This window comes from Protopterus annectens, chromosome 1.part0, assembly GCF_019279795.1.
Source record: "Protopterus annectens isolate FY-2018-M chromosome 1.part0, PAN1.0, whole genome shotgun sequence".
NCBI classification, from domain to species: Eukaryota; Metazoa; Chordata; order Ceratodontiformes; family Protopteridae; genus Protopterus; species Protopterus annectens.
The window spans coordinates 1,965,818,894-1,965,846,750 of record NC_056725.1 but is presented as its reverse complement, the minus strand read 5'-3'; positions in this window follow the sequence as shown (position 1 = coordinate 1,965,846,750).

Below are 27,857 nucleotides of genomic sequence, written 5' to 3'. Positions count from 1 at the left end.
GCATGGATACAAAGGGATCACTGACCTTGTTGCATCACTTACAAAGACACACACTGAGCTGAATGACATTGCTCAGTTAGTTAAAAATAGTTATGAAGGGATGAGCATTTACACATTTCAGTTAAATATCGAAAGTATTCTACCTGCATTTTGTATTCCCCAGTTGTCCGCATCCTGTTTTCTAACTCATATCTGAGTTCATAGTACATGCTGTCACAAGATAATCATAGGGTGCTTCTACCCCATGTGAAGAGGTTTAGCATTGAAGCTGAAGTTAATGTTTTTGATTTTACTTTCCTGCATGCATTCCTTTAAATTTATTCTGCTATATCCTCAATACACCAAAACACTATTAATTGACTCACACCCACGTTATCACTGTTGGATAATTTTCACTTCCATCTACATCTGCTGCATTCCGTTTTCTGTGAAAGCAGTCTATTCCTGTTTAATTAATGTTAAACATTGCAGAACGTTTTACATATAGAATTGAATGGACTGTATTCTTAATCTTTCTCCATCTGTAGACTTTTGACCAGTGTCTCTGAAACTTCCAGTTTACATTTCTCTTTCAGTATGTAATGTGCATTCCGATGAATAGTGCCTTCCCTCCCTCACCACAAGACGGACAAAGCCAACACAACTCCCAAACATACTGACAGTGTAGCTATGTGGTTCTTGTACAAACTTTGGTTTACTAGTGTATTGGGTAACATGCAAGCAAAGTACACTCCATGTACTGTTACCACATACAGCTCACACTAGTGGAAACTGCTGTTATAGCACTGTTCACAGTGTAGGAGAAGCAAAAGGCATTATTATTTTAATCTTTTTACTTTTTTACTTCCTTAATTCTGACTTCTACAGAAAAATCAGTTTTCCATGTCCATCTTTTAGATTTTCTACAAACTTCATAAGCACAAGCTTTATTGTTGTATTACATACTTTTGTTGTGCCTCTGGGGTGTAACGTTTCTAGTTTTCACATTTGTTTATATCAGGTTAATACAATGGCCAGCTAATTCAGAATCAAAAGATGTAGTTGGTCTGCTTGACAAGATTCAGTGGTCTGAAAGACAAATTACTGAAAACAGGTGAGAGAAGGTAGGATTTTTTTTTAAATCCTTGTATATAAAAGATAACAGAGCCTCATCCCAAATTAAATTGATAAGAATTTTTTTTAATTAAACAACCTTTTTCATATTCACCCTGTTCTACAAAAGGGGTTTACATCCTCTGTTGAACAGGGCGCAAAAATAATGGGCAGGATTCACGAAGGCTTGCACAGAGTGTAAGAGACGTGTAACACTCCATGCAAGCCTCGCGATCCAGGAACAGCCCGAAACTCCGTGTAAGAGACCAGCTAAAACGTCTCTTACACGGACTGGGCGTGGATATGCTAAATACCTCACTTGCAGCTGAAAGGTATGCAAATGAGGTATATTAGCGCTCCACAAAGCAGAAACCAGCCCGTGTAAGAGACGTTTTAGCTGGAGAAATGTACTCAGTTGACAACTGAGTACGTTTCTGCAAAAATCACAATGGAGCCATGTCAGCTCCAAATAAAGGGTGCATATGTGTCAGGCAGCATGCCAATGGCCAAATATGTGGCCATTGGCAAGGTAACCCGATGCAAAAATTATAAAAATATAATTTTTTTTTTACGCAGCGCAGCCCCACGCAAACGGGTTGCGCTGTATAAAACATAAAAATGAAGGTTATAAACCCACAAATTTGGGTTTTATGCAATACATGGAATGACAATGCAGGGACCAGCAGACCAAAAACAACATGGCCACCGTGTAGTGGTTGCTAAGGGGGGAAGCTGAGTCTAAGACATGTAACTAAGCATTAGTAGGCAATCTCATGTAAATGAGGGTTAGGATACTGAATCCCACAGTCACATAGCAAATGAGCACAGTCTGAGTAGTGTAAGAGATACATAAGGGAGAGGAATAGAGTAGGAGATAGGTGACATCACAGGGGGGAATGGTAGACAGAAATGCAGTTCACTAGAAGTCAGTGTAACATGACAGATGACAGACACAGATCAGGGAAAGAGGAGTGCCACAAGATAAGCATGGGAAAGTCAAGAAATGGAAGGTGTACACTGTTACTTACACCAAAGTTTCTTGCTGGGCGTGCATGCGCATGTGTGCGCACCATGAAGCGCGAGTAGGGCAGTGTGCACACGTGTAAGGCAGGCTGAGCATGTAGGAGCCTGTTGGCAGACCTGTAGCACTGTTTGCGCTGGTGTGGTGGCGTTTTAACCTGAATAGGCAGATCCTGAACCGTGTAAGCATGTGTGCGCGTGTGTAAGCCACTGTGAGCATGTTTCTGCTGGTATGCACGCTGCTCCCCCCTGAGGAAACAGAAAGGAAAAAGGAAGCAACAGAATTAGTAGGAAGCTAGCAGGGAATACTGCTGGAGCTAGCAGGTGAAAACAATTAAAAGCAGGCAATTACACAGGCAGAATAGTAGCCCAGCCCAGCACATAAAACTCTGCAAACAGCAGTGCAGGATGTTTCTCTCAAGAGACACTGCAAGACAGGAGTAAGCTATTAGAAGTGAAAACTGAAAAAGCTGAACTCAGAGCAGAAATGTTAGGGGCTGCCATAGCTGTCATAATGAGACATAGGTGACTTGCTGAGGGTGGTGACAATGCAGATGGTGCCAGACAATCCACAGTGAGGAGACAGTGAAGAGTGTACAGGCCCAGGGTCACCTACCACGGGTTACATGAGCTGGAGATAGTAGAGTGCTATAGAGTGGACAGAGAGCTCCTGCAGCAGATAGTTGAGCTGTGCAGGCCACGCCTCACACACAGAACCAACAGAGGGGAACAACCAACAGAGGGGAACCCATCCCAGTGGAAGCCAAGGTATTTGTTGGCCTAAGAATACTAGCAATAGGTACCTTCCAAAGACCAACTGGTGATATGATGCGGATATCACAGGCATCAGCCTCCAGGGTACTGCACCAGTTCCTGGATGCCATGTCAGCACATGTCGGTGATCATGTATATTTCCCCAATGCCTGTGAGGTATTGGCCAGCAATATGCGTCTCTTCCAGCAAATAGAGGAATACCCTGAGGTAGTGGGTGCAATAGACTGCATGAACATATGCATCAAAGCACCAGCCGGTGAGCGGGGTAGGGCCTACATTAACCACAAGGGCTTCCCCTCCATCAACTGTCAGGTCATGTGTGATGCCCAGGGCATAATAATGAATGTGTGTGCTGGCTGCCCTTGGAGCTACCATGATTCCCACATCTGGCATTTGATGCAGCTGTACCAGACATTTGCCAATGGGGACATCCCACACGGACACCTAGTGGGGGATGCAGGTTATGCACTGGAGCCGTGGCTGATGACACCCATCAGAAACGCACACACACCTGAACAGGAACGCCATAATGAGGCACACGCACAAACACTTAATGTAATAGAGCATATGTTTGGGCTGCTTAAGTCACAGTTCCGGTGTCTGGACACATCTGGTGGAGCCTTGCAGTACACACCAACTACACATACCCAAATTGTCATGGTATGTGCTATGCTACATAATATGATCTTGCGAAAACAGCTGCAGCAGGACCAGCATAGGGCTGGGCCAAACAGCCCCCCACCATTGCCAAGGCCATCACAGGCAGAGCGTGACTCGAAGGAGGAACAACCTGAGCCTGCCCCAGTAGGCAGAAGGAGGTGTGCCCAGTATGGCTTGGCCTTGGCAAAGAGGCGACACATAGCACATACACTGGCTCGATAGGAACACTGGGAATGATACCCCCTCTGACTCACTCAAATAATAACAGGGATGCCTAAAATGACATGACCTGCTCACAAACATGTACAAGGAGTGTAATATGCGCATCCGACAGAGGCAGCCCTGCAGCACCACCTGAGGCATGAATGCCATGTGTTAAGTAATGTAACACCATGTACTATATGCACACCTGAGGACCCTGACTAACATCCACCCTCACCAAGCATGAAGCCACAAAATGACGATGGGATGATCAATTGCAATAACTGGCTGAAGTAATGCAGTTAGTCAAAGGGGAGCCAATGTGTTTCAGCCTGGGAAGACATGCGAGCATGACATGATGCACCACCTGCTAGGGTGGCATGCACCTATCAGTCCAGGCCCCATGGATACTGGCAAAGGCTGTCAGTACCCACAGCATGCCCTGAATAGGTAAGTCTCAAAACACAAACCCACCTTCATAGGTACCACAAGGGATAGGAACCTAGATGTAATGCTACCCAATGCCAGAAGTCTAAACAGCAAGATGTGTGCAGTGTAAACGCACACAGTATGGAGAATGTAGATATCAGTCCTGTAATAGAAAACTGGGTCAAGGCTCACATCAGCACCCTAACACTACCAGGTTACACCTCATACTGTGCTGTACAGCCACAAAACATGGAACAAGCTACAAAAGGAGGGTGACTAGCAATAATTGTCAAGGATGACCACACCCCCATGTTGGTACCACAACAAGAAGCAGCATGGATTAGCCATGGTCAAATACCAATGGCTAAAACCGCCTCCCAGTATATAGCCTGCTGCAGACTACTGTCCTAATACCAGGAACTGCACCTGGCCTATGTTGGAATACATGAATATATCAAGCTCCCCAAACCACATTGTATTGCTTGACTGAAAATACCCAGACATATACTAGTAGCATTATACTAGCACCAACACAGTAGGAGAAAAGTTCCCAGAATCCATAAACCAAAATGCCCAGGAACAACGTACCACTCCCACAAGAGGGGCAAGCATACTGGATGTGATAATCAGCAACATGTGCACTGGATGGCAAGATGAGAAGTGTATCCCTCACTGGTAAGACCAGACCATAGAGTAATCACACTGGATATACACATCATGACCACAGTCCCTGGCCAGAATACCACAGTGAAAAACGTGTAAAGCATAGGTTGCACCCCTCCAAACCGATGTGGAATCCACGAAAGGCCCTGTGCAAGTGCAGAATATGGGACACACCGCAGAACATGTTATACAGGCATTCCATGAACACAGCCAGGAATGCTTGGAGTATGCAATCACAAATAACAGCAACACACAATGCCATACACGCAGGCATCTGGCATGCTGGAATCCAGCCATTACCAAACCATGCAAGAGAATGAGGAAGCTACTACATGATAGAGCAAACATAAAAAGGGAAGTAATCACTGATCAGTAGTATGGCAATAAAATATGTCCACACATACAATCCACAAAGGCCAGCCACAACAAGTAGAATCTGTGAATCCAGAGGCAATGTGACACCTGGCCCAAGTACACACACAACCCACAACTCCCCCTAATAAATACAAATATATGTGAGAGATGCAACCATGTATCCAAACCGGAGGCTGAGCTCCCCCAACTCAGTACTGTCAAAACTAGTCAGGAGGAGAAGGTAACCACATACACCACAAACCCAGTCCCACATAGACCTATCACAACTGTAAACCAAACACATAAACACAGAAAAACATTCCCGGAGGCCCTAATTACAAATACACCACACCAACAGAAGCCTCCAAAGCAGATCCCAAGCAACCACAACCTCCAAACATAGCACATGCAACACATAGTATACAAAGCTGGTGTGCCAAACAGTCACAGGCCAGAAGGAAAAACAACATGCCTGATACAGTTGTAATATGTGTCTGTATAGGCAGACACATTGCTGTCCCACTCACCAGACTTAACAAAGGAAAGGGTACAGTAAGCTGCCTGTAGGCTGCCACAATATGCCACATAACACAAGTACGCAGGTCACCCCAAAGCAAGCAGAAATATGATGCACTCATTGTCCATGCTGGTGTGAATGACCTGAGATGTACCTCCCTGGACTACATGAAAAGAGACATGGATGAGCTCTCTGAGTATGTACCCCAGGCCGGTATGACACTGGCCATTTGCAGCATCCAACCCTCACCAAGAATGATGCCACAGTACAAACACAGAATGATCATCTTTAACAGGTGGCACAGTTACAGCTGTCAGTCCAAGGGGGTCTAATGTCTGTCTGCTTGAGATGTCATGCATGACAAGCCATGCTGCTGTTCCAGGGATGGCTTGCACCTGTTACCCCTGGGCGTCTGGATACTGGATAAGGCCTTTGCCACCTCCATAGAGCCATACGTAGGCAAGGCCAAAAAGACTAACCCACCACCCTAGAAAACATAAATGGTAAGAAACATAAGGGTAATGCTGACCAATGCCAGATGTGTAAACTGCAATATGCATGCTCCTGAGGCACTTCCCAGTATGGACAACATCGATGTCTGTGCAGTGACAGAAGCCTGCTGCAAGCCTACTGATAGCACACCAGCACTACCAGGTTATACCACATATCATGCATTATGGCCCCAACACCTGGACCAAAACATCAAAGGAGGGGGAGTATCCATATGCAGCACAGACACCCATACGGCCAGGTAACTGACAATGCATGAAGCAGTGGAGACCACCCATGTGCACCTAAGTGTAGTCAAAACTGCTGTACGGTCTGTAGCATGCGACAGACCACACTCTCACACACAAGAACTCCACCCAGACATCCTGAAGGCACTGGACAGTATGAATGTCCCACCAAATACCAGACAAGGTACTCACAAATTACCACATAGGTGGTAAACCATTATGTATGCAAGGAGTAATCAGGGACCTAGGGACACAAGTCGACAGTAACCTGTCATGTGACACTCACAATGCCAATGTGGCTAGGAAGATTGTCGATACTGGACACCGTATCATGAAAGGATTCACATCTACATCAACAGAGGTCACTGTGCCCCTGTACTGTTCCCTTATCAGACCCATAATCTAGTACAATGATTCATATGGGATGTACCGTACCTGACACCTGCAGCAGTTCGGAAGACCTCAAAGGAACCCCACCAAGAGGATAAAGGGTGTCAAATATATGTCATATGCTGCCTGGCTGTAGACACCCCAGCTGAATGCAGTCACAGACTGCCTACACAGAGGCATTGTATGTCTGTTGTACAAGGCCATGTCCAACACAGGAGTAATGGACATGCTCCACCACAGGAAATCAAAGCCATTGGAGCTGTGAGAGTGACAGATGTCATCCCAATCCATGTTAGGCAGAGCCCCTCACTGACACCCCTCAACAGGAATATTGCCAAGTGGATGGATGATCGTACATGTACACTGGGGGTCTTCACTGTCTCACGTCCAGACAGAGGCACAGTAAAGAAAATCATAAATGGCCATAATAGTCACATAGCAAAGGGCGGCAAAAGACACACACACTCTGGCTTGGCTTACTAATGCCCTAGGGTGGATAGCCTAGTATGAACCCATGAACCTATGAAGATACAAATTGTACAGGACACTAAGGATAATCACAAGGCTTACTTAACTGATGGTAGGAACCATATTGGGAATCCACAGATATGCTCTGAATCACACAGATATTACAAACAACATACCAAACACACACACATATTGCCAACATACAACCTGACAGGTGCAGTGCAAACCCCCCCCCCCCAGAATGCAAAATATCTATCCCAGCAGACTGCTGGTCCCCTGACATTGCAGATGCTGAGGTAACAGCCATCATCTGCAAAGCAAAACACACAGCAGCAAAGGTATGTGATGGTGTCCTGGGCTGAGGCCAACATGGACTCCAAGAATAATGGAATGCCAAATCACACTACTGCCCAATGTCAGCCTTACCACAGGATATGTACCCAAAGAGCAGTGTACAACAACAGTGGTCCTTCACAACAAAGGTGTTGCCTGAATGGATACTGCAAACTACCACCCCAGGATCCTGACAAGCTTGGTCTGCACAGCTATGGAAAGGATCAGTATGTACCGCAGACATAAAGCTATCGTGGACCTACTGATACCGGACCCTACACAGTGTGGCTGTCGTAACTGCAGATCCTGCCCCTAAACATGTTTGACCCATTTGAAACAGTCATTAAGGTCATTGATGAGGGCAATGTGGTCCACACAGCATAGCTGGACCATGCATATGCTTCCAGACAATACCCTACGAGTTCAGTATGGATATGTTCACCAGCTTAAAATATATACCCCTATGTCAGTAGAGGGGTTGCAAACCAGACCAAGGACAAAACTGACATGGTCAGACATGCTGTATCCATGTCAGACTACAAAGCAGATATGAGTGGCATCCCACAAGGCTTGGTCCTGGGACCCCCCCATTCCATATATATGTCCCATAGGTACAGGCCAACATGGAAGGACTGTGACTGAACATGTATGCAGAGTAGTACAAACAGCCCACCATATCCTACCCCCAGCTGACACAAGCAACCCACAAAAGGGCCACCTAGAAACAGACAACTGGAGCCATAGCCATGTCAGCAAGCTAATTGCAGAACTGTGTATAGACAACCACCGTAAATATACAGTAAGTGCCCACAAATTACCACACAGGTGTTAACCCATTATGTACCTAACATGTAATGAGAGACCTATGGACACAAGGTGATAGATATCCTGCACTGGACAAACATGTGGCTGTAGTGTTCGCAGAAACATACCATATACCCACCCAATCATGAAGGTTGTCAGATGTAGATAAGGGGAGGTCACTGTGGCTCTGCAGTCATCCTTCATCAGCGTCACAATTGACTACAATAGCCCCTGTGGGATATACCTCAGCAGACACCTCCATCAACTGTAAAGTCCACAACAGTACCCCACCAGGAGTAGCAAAGAGCATGAACAGATGCCATGTGTTGCCTGAGTAAACAAACTGCAGCTCCACACACTGCCATACTGCCCAGCCAGAGGCAAGCTGTGCCTGATGTATGAAGCCATGTCCAAGCTGGAATCAATGAACATGCTACACCTTGTACAATCTGAATGGCAGTGAGCTATGCACATGAGAGACCTGAACCCCAGCACTGACATACATAGGACAAGCTGTACAGAATGATCCATAACACAGAAGGCACCCCCACTCTTGAGTAAACTCCCAGTACAGGTTAGCCAGAGAGTCCCCTATCGACACCCCTCAAGAGGAATCCCGATGAGTGGATGGGAGATGGCAGGTTAACCCTGGGTATCACTGTTATGTCAGAGGTAGACGGAGGCACAGTATACTAACCATGACATATGTCATGGCAAACTCCAGTTACAATGTGTGTCGAAGGACAAACACACCCTGTGACTAGCATCAGAAATGGCCTAGGGAACATTGCTAGTGTTTGCCAATGTCCACCTATGTTGTGGAATACACTACCAATGTTGGACAAGCCTGGTGTAGGTAGTCCATATCTGAACATAATGCAACATGGTCATATGTGCATATGTCAAGCAGTGATAGGACTAAATCCCAGGATACTGTCCACCACAGTGAAAGTACTGAACCAGTACACTATACGGTACTACAGTGTTAGGCCATTATGAAAGGATGTTGACAACTGTATGCAAAGTATCCCATGCAATCCCTGCAGGCACAGTATAATCCCTGTTGTGGCAGACACGAAGCAGTTGGCCAGTTAGTACACAACATGACACCCAACACACAACCATAAATGTGAGATATTGTTGAAGTTCACACACACCCAAATATGTGGTGGACTTCAGAGTTCAACATATGGAAAGCTCACACTGGGCATGCTCGCACACTTTGATAAATGAGGCATATGTCAGACAACATGCCATGGAAAGGCTGAACTGGGCATGCTCACACACTTAGGCCATATCTCCATTTAGCAGTTGGCCACACATATCTGGTATTTGTACGTGTCATTCCAGGAACCAACCACAACACAGCAATCTGCCCAGTGCACACAGTAAATGACTGCAGAGACATAAGTGATATAGTGGATCGCCCTCATATTCAAACATCTTCCACAGATACACAAGTTGTTCATAGGAACAGGGAATGCTATGGCAATAAAGACCTGCAAACAGTATAACAGCACAACAAATATTGTGCATCTGACAATTGAACATATGGGTGTAGAGGTCAATACTAGGCTTGTTGCCCTAGGGAATGACAGCTTAGCCAGAGTGTGCTTGCCATCTGCATCCCCGGTACAGTAGGCTACTGTGCCACTGTAAAGTAGGTCACATAAGGCAATGTGTGAGGCTAGTGAGCTGTGCCTCTGTCAAGCAGGGGCACATTGGAGATCCCAGGGTTTGAATGTACTAAGCCACAGCCATGTTGTTGGTGTGTGCTGGAAGAGGGTTGCTGAGGACCTCTAACAGTAAGTGGCCATCAATAACAGACTGAGGGGAGCCCTATCTGCATTGTCTGGACAATTCCACTGTTTACACTGTGTTGTGATGATTATGTGGGAATGAAGTGTTGTGCCGGAACTGTTCACAGATGTCCTCCCTCTGTGGGCTACAGCTCTGCAATGTATTAGCTCACTCTGTCTGTTGGACGGCTCATATATGGCTAGTGTACACCTGACAGGTGTCTTGTTGTGGAGCAGTCATGGGTATATGTGGGATAGCATGATCAATGCAAACCTTACACATGCTCATAGAATGCAATTGTCAAGGATTATACAGAGTGGCCAGTATAGTCCCCTAGCATGGGTCCTTTGAAGTCGTCAACCCCAGTCTTCAGAAGTGTAGAGTCTGCTTGTGCTAAATACAGTTTGTATGCAGTGACAACCTTGCCTGGGGGTGGGGATAGGATATGGATGTCCAGAGAAATGTGGGTATGGTCAGATATCAACAATGGTGGTCTACCTCTGGTGTGGAACAGTGAGTACCCATGTTGCAGATGGACAGGTGCAATATGTATTCCCCCGTGTGGCTGTGGTGTGTGGTTCTGCCATAGCACATGGACCCACAAATTGTAGTGGCTGTAGGGTAAAGTGGTAGAGGCCTGAGTAGTTCTCACACACAATATGCCTGTACCTGATGTTAACAACTGGAATGGTGTATGTGAACACCTGCATATCCCGGCACTGTTCCCAGGAAAGTAAAGTGTGTGTCCTGGATGTGGGAGTGGTGTTCTGGACTGGTTGTGTAGTGTGTTACAGGTCCTGTGATCACGAAGCATGGTATAGAACATAACCTGCCAGTGCGATGTGCATATCTGACCCTGACATAGGTTGCTGCAAATGCATATATATGCTATCCCCCACCTGACAGGTAGTACTAGATGTACATACCTCTGTAGAAATAAAGATGTCAGCACCCTATAAATACTGCAGGTGCAGACCAGATGCCCAGTAATTCGGTTAGCGCACTCTGCTAATGCATCTCCCTCAAGTGTCATAATATAGGGAGGTAGGAGTTCGGACCATGCAAATGCTCAGTGTGTGTGTGTGTGTGTGTGTGTGTGTGTGTCGGTGAGTGGGGTTGATGTGTGTGTGAGGAAGATGTCCCTTTTGGCAACTATGAAAGCACACTACAGGATGCACATTCCCCTATCTAAGCACGGATGATGTCAGCACCCTATAAGTACAGCAGGAGAAAGGGAACCTCCAAGTAATTCGAATAGCGTGCTCTGCTAATGTGTCTGTCACGAGTGTCATAACATAGTTAGGTAGGGGTTTGAATCCTGCAACTACCCAGTGTGTGTGGTGGGGGATTAGTGTGTGTGCAAGTCTGTGTGAGGGAGATGTCCCTTTTGGCAACTGTGAAAGTACTCTACAGGATGCACATTCCCCTATCTAAGCACGGATGATGTCAGCACCCTATAAGTACAGCGGAGAAGGGAAACTTCCCAATAATTCTAATAGCATGCTCTACTAATGCATCTGTCATCAGTGTCATAACATAATTAGGTAGGGGTTTGAATCCTATAACTGCCCAGTGTGTGTGGAGGGGGGTTAGTGTGTGTGCAAGTCTGTGTGATGGAGATGTCCCTTTTGGCAACGGTGAAAGCACTCTACAGGATGCACATTCCCCTATCTAAGCACGGATGATGTCAGCACCCTATAAGTACAGCGGAGAAGAGAAACTTCCCAGTAGTTTGAATAGCGCACTCCGCTAATGCGTTTTTCTCAAATGTCATAACATAGTTAGGTAGGAGTTTGAAACCTGCAAGTGTGTGTGTTTGGATGTGGGGAGTTTATGTGTGTGCAATTCTGTATGAAAGACGTGCTTTTTTGCAATCAGGAGATCACACTACATGATGCACATTACCCTTTCCAAATACTGATGATGTCAGCACCGTATACATACAGCTGGAAAAGAAACACCTCCCAGTAATCTGAATAGCGCACTCTGCTAAAGCGTCTCATTCCAGTGTCATAACATAGTTAGGTAGGGGTTCGAAACCTGCAAATGGCAGGTGTGTCTGTGTTTGGATGTGGGGAATTTGTGTGTGTGCAATTCTGTATGAAAAACATGTTAGTTTTGGCAATCAGGAGATCACACTACATGATGCACATTACCCTTTCCAAACACTGATGATGTCAGCACCCTATAAGTACAGCCAGAGAAGAGGAACCTCCTAGTAATCCGAATAGTGCACTTTGCTAATGCATCTCTCTCTCACGTGTCGTGACATAGTTAGGTAGGAGTATGAATCCTGCAAGTGTGTGTTGGGGTAGTAGGGTGTGTGTAATTGCAAGTGTGAGAGAACAGATCCTTTTGGCAAATACTACAATACACCAGATGCTGCTTATTCCCCCAGTAAACACAGGTAATGTCACCACCCTAACAGCACAGCCAAACAGGGCTAGTTGGCCAGTAATGCCAATAGTGCGCTCCGCTACTGGGTCTATTACCATTGTCAGAGTACAGATAGGTATGTTTTGGAAACCCACAACTGCCACGTGTGGTTGTGTCACACATTATGACCTTGTGTGGGTCTTTGTGCATAACAATGCATGCCATTGCCTAAACCAGCAATGGCAATGCACACATGATGTATGTGTGTGACACATACACATAAATACCTGTGACCTGCAGTAGTTACCATGTCTGACACGTGCCTCGAGTGGATAAATGGTATTTGCAATGCATAACAATATGAATGTGTCTTACTGTGCAGGGGCCGCAAGTGGTATGTGTCTATACAGTGTGGGTGTATATGGTAAAATACCTACAGCAGGGGATACACATCTGGTCTGGGCCATATAGTCTACATGTAGTCGATGTACAGGTGCCGCATGTTCCCACCTGTTGTGGGAGTGGTAACATGTTATTCCATTGCATTTCAGTAACCACATGCATGGAACCCTTCAGCTAGTGTGTTGTAGCTACAGTAATGCTCACGCACAATGTTTGGCTGGATGCAGTCCAGCCATATAAAGACAGTTCTTGAGACTGTCATATTGCCAGTGTTGTTATGGAGGATAGGTGGATTTCCTGTGTATGGGAGGGTTGTGTGTGCCAGGCTATGAACCAGAAGGCAGTCCGACACACTGTTAGCTGCACATGAATAGGCCCTGATGCTTTGTGCTGTGCCAACAACCTGGAAGTGTGTGTATCTGTGGTGCCTTGGGATACCACTCCCCTGTCCATGTGTGTTACATGTGTAGGGGATGACAGGCATGGTATGAGGTATAACCTGGCAGTGATGGGTTGCACCTGTGAGCCGTGAATCAGGACTCTGGTAGTGCACAGACATTGCAGTTCACCGTGCTGAGGACAGTGTCCAGTGCATGCATCTTGCGGTGTACACTGCTGGTGTTGTGTAGCATCACTGTTAGTGTCCTATCCTGTGTGATACCCACGGAGGTGGCTATGTAATCCGTGTCCTGCAGCATAAGGCACTATGTGTGTATCAAGGGGCTTCACCAATATACATTGGCCCATGGGTGTCACATGCAAGCTGCCCCTCGCAAATTATTGTGGCTTCCCTAGCATGTAAGCACACTTTGACAGCCAGTGGATACCCTATGAATGACATTGGAGATTGAGCAGAATGTAGACATAGAACACCCTTCCTACATATGGTGGTAGCATACCTGGTGAGGGTATGATGGCAACCAAGATCAGGCTCATACTGGCCCATGACACATGCTGAGAGATCCCTTCTATGTTCCCTATCATGTAGACCAGGGAGGTATGTCTCAGGTCATCCATAGTGGCATGGTCAATGACTGAGTCATATGTGTCCATGCCTCTGACTGACCTGTATGCATGTGTTTTGTGGTGGACCATAGTGCCCCACAGGCATATCACTGTGACCTTCACCATGTACAGCCTGTTGAGCAGGACCCCACTGCAGCGGCCAAGAGCGGTACCTGACACATCTGTAGCAGGTGTGTTGTGTAGCCCTACAGGCTGTGAGTGTGTGGCACATGGGATGTGTGTGCCATGTGTGGCATGTGCTCTGTTCTGACGTAACGTATGCCTGTGTGCCAGCTGCGGAGGTGTGTGATGCTAAGGCAGGATGCTATTCTGAGTCTCCAAGTATGCCCCAGTGTGTTCAGATTGCTGTCAGTGCGGGTCTATGTCTGACTGCTATTGTAGTCACTGTAGTATGTCATGCCACCTGACAGGGTATGGCATTACTGGGTTCAGAGTGTTCAGTCCCCAGATTGGCTATGTGGTGGCATCCCACACATGTGTTGTACGTTCCTGGCTGGGGGTGAGGGTTGACTGCATACATGTGGCAGCTGTGACATTGCCACATGACTCACATAAACCACAACTGGACCATAGAGGTGATTCACAGGTTACCTTTGCACATGCTACCATAGTAGTGTGATTGCCATGGTGATTACCAGCACATAGGGCCAATGGGGAACAACATACTGAAGGTGTGTATGTGTGGGTGTACTGCTACTGATTTCATAGCACTGGCATATATGACTGCACACGTGGGTAAATGCCAGGTAAGACATGTGCAATGTGTCACAGGCAACGTACATGCGAACAGGACAGACAGTGACGTTCTGTCATGTGTAAACTTGACATACGTATCGTACGCTATGCAGATGTCACTAGGAGTCCACAGAAGCACTGTAACTCTGCATTGCAGGTGGAAGCAGTGTTCCATGGAACCCCAAACGAACATGCATGCAAACAAAGCTACAGTAAGCAGGGCTGGAAGTAGTCCATTGTACAACAAAGAAGGGGTAACACTAACAGTAGGTAACAGTGCAAATATGTAGGCACTATGAACATGTACACAGGAATGCACAGTGCAGATGCCCATGGTAGAACTGATATTATGTCATAGTTAATTGTGATTTGGATTACATTGGTACTGCACACATATCAACACGCACAAACATCCACATTGCATAGTCGTTGTGGGCAACTTGCCACCATTATTGTACATGTCCATCATTACGTATCACTACTTGCATTAGCTTCCCCCCTGTGCTACCCATGTATGTGACTATCTGTTGACATCCTTACCACCGGTATGCAATAATGTGCAGCTGTTACACGTTGGTACGTACTATGGGTGTAGATAACAATTCAGGACAGTCATACAGTTACTGCATCAGGCATGCTGGGATATACACTGAGTCATATCAGCACACTGTACTTTTACCAACATGATACTACTAATACACTTCTATGTAGTCACCCTGTGCATCAGCAACGTGTTTACCTGTTCCTGCACTGATGTTGGAGATTGCAGGAAGTGGCACAGTTTCATCATATGCACAGGGTGTGAATTAGGTATGCCTGAGTCTGCCACTGATACCACCAATTGACATGTGTGTGTATGTGTGTTGGTGAGGGACAGCAGTACAAGGTGGGGCACTGTTGGTGCAGTGTGTGCGTGTATGTGGTAGCCCTAGGTGTTAACATTTTGCATGTGTGTATGCACGCACACAGTTCCACCTCATGGCTGCCATATACAGGGGTTTGTGGACAGCCACAGACTGCACCTGGCAGGTCATACAGATCAGTGTCTATGGGCATGGACATGGTACCTGGTCCTGTCAGGGGTGCTACGGACCGTATCCGGTACTAAGCCAGACTGAGTACTGTCATCAGAAGCGGGAGTGTGTTGACTGGACACAGGTCCCTGTTGGGACTGTCCAGAGCCACGTGCACGTGGTCTCCTGGGGCGTTCCGATGACAGCACAGACTCAGCATTGCTAGGGCTGCTGCTGGCACTATGGGGGCATCCGCGGGCCTGTTGTCATCCGCGGCGTCTGCCAGCTGCTGTTGTTGCTGGCATACGGCCACTTCGACGCCACAGCCGCCCACCATTGCACTGGCTCATGGACATGTGGTTGTGGAACTGCTGTAATATGTCCCCACAACGTCTGTCTATGACATCGGTGAAATTACGGATAGCATCCGCGATGTCACGCATACTGTCAGTCATGGCTGTGCGACATGCTCTCAGCTCCCTCAGACCCTGTCTGGTGTACCTTTCCATATGCGACTGTGCCTGCATGACAGCCCGAAACATAGCTGAGGTTGACAGACCTCTTTGGGCACGTCTGCCAGAGGCAGTACGCCCACGGATGCTCCCACGAGAACCCATGGGCAACTGTCTGTGTGGTACCATCGCAGGACCCTGCCCATGGCTGCTGTGTGGGGAAGCATGTGCCACAGATACCACATTACCCTGGTCAATGTCCACTGTATCCTGTCCATCACCTAGGGACAATGCTGACATAGGATGTACTGGCAGGATGACTGTGAGCAATGATGGGGTTGATAGCTGTGTACTGTCAATTGGCAGACCAATGGTGGGCCCTGACACACCTTCCTGTGCCATTACACAGATATTATCATTACCAGTACCTGTGGCACTAGATTCAGGTTCCCTGCTGCAGGACACCAGAGCAGCACCAGAACCTGTGGGAGTAAGACAGGTAACACAGTTTACAGTGTCCACACAATGTTACCAGTGATGCACTTATGCACACATGCACACATGCACACGTGGACACATGCACACATGCACACATGCACACATGGACACAGCACACATGCACACATGCACACATGCACACGTGCACACATGCACACTTGCACACATGCACACATGCACACATGCACACGTGGACACAGGCACACAGGCACACAAGCACACATGCACACGCGGACACGTGCACACATGCCCACGTGCACACATGTACACATGCACACATGCACACGTGGACACAGGCACACATGCACACATGCACACGTGGACACAGGCACACATGCACACATGCACACATGCACACGTGGACACAGGCACACATGCACACATGCACACCCCGTAGTATACACACAGAGCACTACTGAGTTACACTAGTATTACTAGCACTATCAGGACTATTATAGGTATTGTTAAAACACACTCACCAGCATGGATGGCCTGCCTTGCTGTAACACCGGAGGTACCTGCAGAAATGAGGAGATTAATGTCAGTGGGCACACCTGTGCCATTGATACTGCATATGATACAGTGCAGTAGTACACCAGTTGTCTTTCACACGTCAGCTGCTGATATTGCCAATATCACACCTGCACAATTACATACTATGTTGACAGCTACATACCACGGACACACCTTACACATGCATAAACTAACAGTGTACAGAAGAGACAAGTGTACATATGGCATATTACCTGCACGCTCCATGTCGTGCTGCTGTGTGGATCCAGTCTCCATCATGATGCAGGTGTATTGCTGTTGTTGTTCCGGGGCTGGAGCCACAACACTTAGGAGTAGCCCCTCCAGTCTGGTGAGGGGGGATGTGTGGCCACCCCACCTCCTGTGGCAACCTGTTGCCTGTGGATATCCGATGCACGCTGACGGACATTTCTGATTAAATCACTGCAGTGATGTCATACCTGCTCATATGTCCTATTATGCATGCCAATGCCATTTACTCTATGGACAAGGTCTTGCCACAGTGCAGCCCTCTCCTGCTGATTCTGGCTGGTGCAGGAAAACAGTATGTCATAATCCTGCACCAGGCTCTAGTGTATCTCATCTTCTGCTGCAGAGTAGGTGGGATTACGCTGATGCGCCATGTCCCTGGAAGAGAACACAAACAGGATATCAGCAGATTATGTCAGCAATATATGGCACACATACTATACATGATACTCAACTGTAGTGATATACTACTACTCCCATATGTAGCATGTGTGTGTCTCTTGGTGGATACAGAAGTACATGGCCAGATATCAGTGCTCAGCCAACACCTGTGCAACAATACCTGCCACATTCCATACAACATAGTAGCATGCCACATCGGTCAGCACACTGCGACAGGTCCAATGCACAACCTCACTCTGGGGGTTCATAACAAGGTACTGTATGTGGAACGCCATCCACTAGTGTGATCTGGACACAAGTTACTCGGCCTGGATATACATATCCTACCACCACCACCACCAGCACAGTAGACTACTTTGATATGTATGTGATTAGACAGTTATTCACTTGTTAGGACTGAGATGGTATCCATGCAGCCCACTGGGCCAGTGGAAGCCACAACCCACACTGCTGACCCCTTTGCGAATGCTTCCCACGGACATCCCAAAGATTGCATGGAACATGCACACACATTTCTAACCCAGACCCTATGCACAAAGGTTAGGCATCCTGTCCGGTGGACCCCAGCCAAAGGTAGATTGTATAACAATAGAAGGAGGCTACTGCAGGACAGAGCAGATTCACATTAAGGGAAGGCATCTGTGGTCAGCACTGGTAATAAGCTACGGTCTCTCATAACAACATCCACGGCCTACTCTGGGAGGGAAATGGCCACAAACACTATAGATAACCACAAGGCCTTCTTCAGTTATGGTACACATATGCACCAAATGCCTCAGATATGCTCTGAGTTAATACACACCTACTTAACATTCACCGAACACACAGATATTGGCAACATTCTTGCAGACAGGTTCGGTGCACGTATTCCCCCCTCCTTCTCCCTCACAAGTAGAAATACTTATCACAGCTGAATGTAACCTCCCTATCATCTCACGTGTCCAGGCGAGGGCCGCCTCAGCAAAGCAGAACACACAGCATCAATGTGACCTGATGGTATCCCTGGATGTGTGCTACGTGAACTCCAAGAGGACATACAACCACATATAAGACTGATATTTGACCTTGGCCATACTACAGGATATGTACCTGAACACTGGCATACAGCAACAGTGGTCCCACTCCACTAAGGAGGCACCTCTATTGACCCTGGGAACTACCCCACCATAAGCTTAACCAGCCTGGTCTGCTAAGCTATGGAATTATTCAGTATGGGACGCATATACAGTGATATTGGGTACCTGCAGACACTTGTTCCCGGCCAGTTTGCCTTTGTGATGGGATGATCCTGCCTTTTGAACCTGGTTGACCTTTCAAAACAGTCACTACAGCCATTGATGAGGGCAACGCAATCCATACAGCCTACCTGGACTTGCCTAAGGCCTTCAACACAGTACTCCACTCAGGCATCATAGACAAGCTCATTAGCTTACATGTTACTACATATGTCATATGATGGGTTGCACACTGGTTGACATACAGAATCCATAATATCGATATTGTAGGAGCCATGTCAGACTCAATGCCAGTCACATGTGGTATCCCACAGGCCTCTGTCCTTGGACCCCTCTTATTTGGCATTTATTTCTCAGATGTAAAAGCAAACATGTGCGGGTTGTGGATGACAAAGTTCACAGATGACTGCTAACTAAGCGCCATAGTCGTTACACCAGCTGACACACACATCCTACAGACAGGCCTCACTGCAACAGAAAACTGCTGCCAGGATCAAGGCCTAACACTGACTGACATGTAATGTATAGTCATCCCCTTTTGGTGGAACTACGTGCACACAACATATCACATGGACATACCTATAGATACAGACCTATGACACATATGGAGGGCTCACAGTATGCAGACTATTAACCTGCTACTTTACATTACCTGTGTTTATCGCAGCTGGTTGCGTTACCGCTACTACTGCTTCCTGCTGCTGCTGGCACAGCTTGCTACTGTCACTGATGACAGCTTAGACTCAATGTGTGTACCGTGTGTTGTTGTTTGTGTTTTCTTTTTTTTTTTTCTCTCTTTCTCTGTCTCTGTCTGTCTGTCTCTCTCTCTCTCTCTGTCTGCCTCCAGACAGTGCAATGAACATATTGCATGTGTGGAGTGTGAGTACAGGATGCTTTTGTAGGTATCTGCATATGTCCATGTGATGGCCTCTTCACCAATTGTAAGCCAGCATTTGCTAATTGCATGCAGCCAGTTGTGTACTGATTGCAGTTCTCACTGTGATTTCAGGACAGTGCTATAAAAGGGTATGTGAGATAGGCATTGCCCTTTCAGATTGTAAGGGTGGGGACCATGCTGGAATGCTGTGGACACTGTTCTGTGAGTGTAAAGGTTAGTATCTCTCTCAAGATTCAGGTTGTGTTGTAGATTCACATTTCTCCATTCCACTCTCCTGTTTCCTGTAGTAAGTGTGTATGCACACTGACACCTACAACTATATATATAAATATATATATATATATATATATATATATATATATATATATATATATATATATATATATATATATATATATATATATATGTACATTAACTGACATTATTACCTACTAGCTACCAACTAGCATGGCTGTTTCTGTTCACACACTACTATTATGGAAATCCACTAGTTTTGACAGTAAGTATAAATGACATGCTTTGTGTACTACACATCCTATATTCCCTTTACATTCATTCCTACTATTACATGATATATTTATTTTAGCACAATGTTCTTGTATAAGAGTCATGGCTTAGTGGTAGGTCATGCAGACTACTGTTTCCAAGGTCCTGGGTTCGAGACTGATAGTGGGATTTTATTTTGCTTTTGAACTGACTACAGGACCTGTCAATCAGAGTGACTAAGGCACTTTTAAGCAGTTGTAACCGGGTTAGCGCTGGTTTGCGCGGAGCTCACGCATGCACACTAGCGTTTAGCTCCGCGCACACACGCACACACCCGCTTACAACCGCTTAACAGTGCTTACTCTGGCACACACCTGCGCTATTTTCTTTGAAATAAATGAAAATGGGGAGACAGAAAAGTGGTGAAAAAGGGGTCACAAAGAGGGTAAGACAGTAGGGAAACAAGCTTTGGATTTGCAGGAGGGATGTAGGTAAGGCCCATAGCTGCCCATTTCTTCATCAGCAACAGCTGTGCATATGTATGTAATTTGGTGTGACATTTGAAACCTTCCACCCCTGAGAGAGGTGTCAGGACAACAATAATACTTGTACAGCCAATTGTAATTGATAGTTTCCATGTCAAGCAGACATGTGTGCGGAATGGGCAGCTATGTATGGGGCGTAATTTTTTTGTGGGTACAGAGTGCCCTTTTTTTTTTTTTTCAGGTGAGAGTGGTATGTCAGGTGAAGGGAGTCAGTATAGCTGGGGAGGTAGGTTGGGTAGGTCAACAGACAAGACAAACAAGACGCATACAGGGGCGGTGTATGACACATGTGGGGGGGGGTTACACAATTGATGGGGACGGATGTTTGGATATCCAGAGCCCATGAGCCCACAGATGGCAACAGTGGAACTGATATCCCCACCCATGGGCAGTTGCCACTGTTCCTTCACTGCCCAGGACGAGGCTGTGCTGGGGGCTGTGTAGGCCGGGCAACAGGCATGCCCGTAAGTTGAGCCACCTGTGCCTCAAGCTGGCGTAGGGGCCCAAGAACAGAGTCCCGGATCTCTCTACGCACCACAGTCCGGACGCTATGGAGGGTGAGTGGTGGTTCTCCTCTGGCCATGCTTGCAGAGGGGGGACGGGCCCCATCCCCTGCAGTGCTTCCACCCACAGGTGGCACAGGGCCACCGGTGGAGGGTCCAGACTGGGCACTAGTGCCAGGTGCACTCGCCAGCTGAGGTGGGAGAGGTGGGTCCGCTGGAACCCACCTTCCCTGTCATCCTATGTTTTGCATTATGTCATGACAGTTTGGGTTAGTAACATACAATACCATTCGCAATTAGTTGTAACAGCATGCATTAGTATTCCCATTAACCAAACACCCAGATATTCACACCATTGAACAGCGAGCATAACACATGCATAATTTGAACAGCAATACACAGTCCAACAACATGCAGGGTTGATTGATGGCAACAGGCCATCAGGTTTGGATGTATGAACAGGGCAGATACATCAACGGACATGCAAATATTTATGACCCAACAGGGCAAATGTCCAGGGATGTTAATTGTGATTGCACATACTATTTTCACATGGAATGGGTTATATGTGGTTATAGGGTGGGGTGAAGAAAATAATATTAACACCTTCAAATACCAATACATATGCTGTACGTTTCTAATAGCTGCACATATATACACACTACTGTTCTAACTACAGTTTCCTATATGATAACTACTTCAATTTGGTGATAGGACTGTTACTGCTACATCAATATATATTTTATTGTTCTTCATACACATTCATATCTGGCTTTGTTCAGCTACATCATCCTGCTACATTTGCTTTATATAGCTATAGACAACTGTGGATGTTTGGTATGTCAGACAATCATACTATCTGCATATTGCAGACTGAGAGCAACATATCCAGATTTTGAAATGCACATTCCAGCTGCAGCAACACTTTGAACAGATTTCGCTGTTTGGTTCTGCTTCTCACATTCATTTCATTCTGTACGGACTGCAGTATACTTTATTCAGGGGTTATTACTACTTTATTGATGGATTCATAACTCTTTCTCACACTCTCTCACTTGTTTTCATTTTACTATTCAGGATGGTACTTACTTCTAGGCTTTATTGACATGTTTTACCTGTAGTTATTACAATCCTTTCCAGCAGTCTCACTTCTGTCATGTTTCAGTATTTCAACAGGGGAATATTTCACACATGTGATTTGCTCATCTTCTGCAGCTGTACTTTTCAGCCTGCTGCAGGTTGTGTACTATTATATTACAGGTGGGGCATCTTTATTTCAGACTTTATTTCAGACATTTTCATTTTTCTGTTTGGATTACAGACTGCAACACACTTTTGTAATCAAGCAATACTTGCAAACACTCTTACACTGTTGCTTGCACATTTTATTACTTAGTGACTACACTGCACTCTTTTGCTAACTGTCATACTTTTATATTTCTTTACAGTTACTGGGAGAGGATTACTGACCTGCCTGGTGGCGCAACCGCACCAGCCTATCGCCATAGGCTCTGCGGTTCACAGAACAGACACCTGCAGCTGTAATATAAATGAAGTAATATTGGAATACACATCTCCATAATATCAGCTAGTTTAATTTCTTACATACGTAATTAAATGTAACTTACTCAGTAGTGGGGCGTTCGGCATTTGCCAGGCCTCCTGGATCCAAACGTTCAATTGGTCCTGCTTGCATCTCTTCAGGTCCGCATGGTGGTGACGGACCTGCTCACCAGTCCTTGGAATCCCTGTGGCACTGGTGAGATCATGAGCCAACCGGTCCCATGCCTCAGCCCTATATGCTCCCCACAGGACCTGGCCCTGCATGAGTTGGGCCTCATGATTGTGGACTAGGAGCCAGACCATGTATCTGGACTCTTCAATGCCCCACCTCTGTGCTCAAAAGCAACTACCCTCACCTACTCCTGACATTCTGGCTGCAAGTTAGTTCTACAATTGTTTATGCTGTGTATTCCCGCCTATAGGGCTTATATATGCTGTTTTTCCCGCACATATCTGTGATTGGCCATTTTGGAAATGTATCAACTTCACAAAACCTGCTTTGTCATGCTCCACTTTGTATTCATCCTATATATTTGCTATTACTACATTTCTAGGTACTGCTGTCATGGCTTAGTGGTTCAGTACCTTGACGATGGTGCATAGTATCCTGGGTTCGAACCTGGCAACTGCTTTTTATTTTTATGACTGTCTAGACAGGCTAGGGGGTGTGTCTGTGTAAAGGCAGTTTTGATACAGCTTGCTCAACGTAGCCCATCGGTTAGCTTGTTGGCGCGGTGCGCAGCTCCGCGCAAATGGGTTACGCTGGTTTACGCTTCATTTGGCTGTCAGCACGCATATTACACTCAACTCAGCTAGGGGCACACAGTTTCAGCGTGTTAAACCACAGCTCACTTACGGGCACTCATTTTGCACCTGTTGAACCATTGCTCACCTACGGGCAGATGCACTCACCTTGTTAAACTGTAGCTCAGCTATAGGCACATCTCACATTTTTATTGTTTTGTTATCTCACATTTCTTCAAAATAAATGGACTATTTCATTACATTTTACATAAACTATGATTTTATATGTGTACATATTTGTCAGGGACTTGTTTCGTGCTTATTTTACTAAAAATAAAAATTGATGCTGTGGGGGCTCGAACCATGAATGCCTGCTCTTCAGCCGACGTCTCTACCGCTACACTATTGCCTTTTGGCTTACTTTGCATATTTAGTTCTTATATCCTTTTCCACTGACTGCTAACTGTGGCTAAGCGACGGGCACTCCCGCGCAAACGAGCACACTCACGGACAAACATCTTTACAATTTAAAAAATATAAAACATGTTCATTTATATATTTTATGTTCATAGTCTGTGGGGGCATGTGTTGTGTTGTGTTTATTCACATTTCCATGGCCTCTGTCGTGGGTGTTTACTTTGGGCAATTTTACTCTTCTGGGGGCATGTCCGCTTGCAGGGCTCGGCCTACGGACACACCCCCTACTGTCTTCCACGGACCGTGTTAGCCTTAGGTGTGATTCAGCATGCCCTCATGCATATGCATGACATGCTGACGTCACACCGTTTAACTGCAGCCTCCATGTAAGCCATGTATCTCTTACACGGAGGCTTCGTGAATCCTGCCCAATGACTTCTGCTTCTGTAAAATATGCAAGTGCCAGACCAAGTTCAATTAGAAATGATACTTGTGATGCTAAGATATGCACATATAGTTTAAACAGATTTGCTATGTTTGGAATTAGTTACAATCAATAAACCTGTTCACCTTTTTGTCAGAAAAATGAATGTCTATATATATATATATATATATATATATATATATATATATATATATGTGTGTGTATGTGTATATATATATATATATATATATATATGTGTGTATATAGTTATATATTGTGGTGTATATATATATATATATATATATATATCTATATATATATATATATACATACATACATATATGTGATTTCAACAGTCAAAAATTAATGTCTTCTACTGGCCCCAAATGGAGTGCCTAACAAAATGTATTCAAATTCCACTCTTCACCAGTATTGCTGGGGATTGCCTACCTCTATTCTACAAATATAAATCAATTAAAATGCATGTAAAACAATAAACACCAAATATGCACACTGGGAAAAATGAATCCATATGCTAGTCATATCAAGTTAAAGACTAACAAAAAGTACTTAAGATTAAGAGAAGATGTCTTCAGTTAATTATTAAAAACTATACAGTTGCACAGTCTAAGAACCAGTGCAAGAGAGAATTTTACAAGAAGGGAGCCATAAAAGAAAGAGTAGATATTTTCCTTAATGGAAATCACCGTCACTTTGCGATTCTACTGCAGAGCCTAAGATGAGAAGTGGTTAGGACTGTTCTCTTTTCAAGAGCCCAAATTGTGACATTTTTGTGGAAATGTAAGATTTTGCAGGACAAACAGTAACAGTATACAAGAATGGACTTTATTTGTTTGACAAAATAAAAGCTTACTCATGCAGAATTTGAGTTGTTTTTGTTGTTTCATATAATATTAAGATGTTTCAGATGCAAAACAATTGTTTTATGCAGCTATTCAGGGAAACTTGGGAACTATTTTTATTTTTTGTCCTAAAATCTCAGGACATTTGTCATTGTTCACACTTTTTTGCAGGACACAAATACCTATATAGCAGTGGTACATAATGTCTGGCCCATGGGACAAATCCGGCCCACGATGCAACACCATCCACATCCCCTAGAGAGAAACCAAGCATTTTTAAAAAAAGTGAAAAAATGTTATGCCTTACCCAGTCATGCAAACTTTCCAGCACATGCTTACTTATCCAATTGACTGCAGTTGCACACACTTCTAATTTTAGCTGGGGAAGTAACTATTCTTTGTTGTTTATAACTTGTAGTCTGTAAACAATAACAACTTTCTGCAAGTGTTTATAATAAGTCATGGCTAAAAGCCAGAATAAAGTATGCAAAGTTGATGTAGAAAACAGGCAATTTCACGACTGCTATCTTATGTAAAAATGACAGTCACTTGTACCTATTGTTAAGTCGTAACGACTTACTATGTTTTGAGATGGCCTGCAGATGCATTAAGAATTCGTGTAGTGGCCCTCCCAACAAAAAGGTTGTGCACCACTGCTGAATAGGAACTGTCCTACATAAAGTGAAATAAGTGATAATTGTATGGTCCACAGTCTTGTGAGAGATTTCCATGAGAGCCTTTAGATAGATACACCTTTAGATATGCAGATGTGCATAGGGCAAGGGACATACTGCAACTGTTAGTGAAGGCTGTACATACATATGTAGTTGAAGGTTGCTATTTGCACATATCAATGTAGGTTGTAGTGTGTGGAATTGAAAACAGCATGCAGTGCAGGTATATGTCATGTGGTGGTGAACGTCTGTGGGACTGAGCCAGTGAGGCCTGCTACAGCTATACGGCCTGAGGACAGCATAATGCATTCTGCACAACACTGTTCAATATCATTACAGAATGGTATGTCTCACAACTGTTTCAGAAGTGATATTCCCACCATGATGTGCATGTATATGTACAGCAATGGATGTTTAGAAGTGTGTGTTTATACACACACATATATATCTATATATATATATATATATATATATATATATATATATATATATATATATCTATATATATATATATATATATATATATATATATATTTACATATCTATCAATATATATATATATATACATAGATAGAGAGGTATGTATAGATAGAGATATATAAATAGATAGAATATGTATATACATATAGATATAATAGATACATACATATACAGATATATATGTAGATACATACATATATACAGATAGATATAAATGTCTATAGATATGTATATATATATATATATATATATATATATATATATATATATATGTGTATATATATACATATATATATATATATATATATATATATATATATATATTTTTTATATATATATATATATATATATATATATATATATATATATATATATATAAATATACATACATATATGTAGATATGTATATATATTTGCATATATATATATATATATATATATATATATATATATATATATATATATATTGATAGATATATATTTATATGTATATATATGTATATATATATATATATATATATATAGAGAGAGAGAGAGTGAGAGAGGGAGACATGGGGGAAGATGTATTGCAACAGGTGCCTGCTGACCAAGGCATTGACTGAACACCAGTGTTGATACTGCAGTACCATACCCCATTCCAAAACACGTTACCCACTAACTACCACATAGATGGTTGCCTGCCTACCACTAGAGGTGTCAGAAGGGAACATGGAACACAGGTGTACAATAGCCTCCCCTTTGATATCCACAGTGGCACACTAGTCTTGTAATCCCTGTACATGGTACGTGTCATCACAAAAGGTGTGTCAGCTAGGGAAATGTAAGTCAGTGTACCCCTCTACACCTCACAATGTCCTATGCAGTTTGTACTTCCCATGAGAACTACAGCAAGTTTGAAGGCCACAGACATACCTAACAAAGACTGATAATGCCCTCAAACACATTCCCTATGCAGACTGACTCACAAAACCACAGCTAGAGTACCTTGCATACTTCCTACACAGATGTTGCCACTGCTGGACATACAGAGTTATGTCACACCCATACCAGTCGGCCAACCACCATGGCAACACCTCACAATCCGTCCAGCCTACATGAC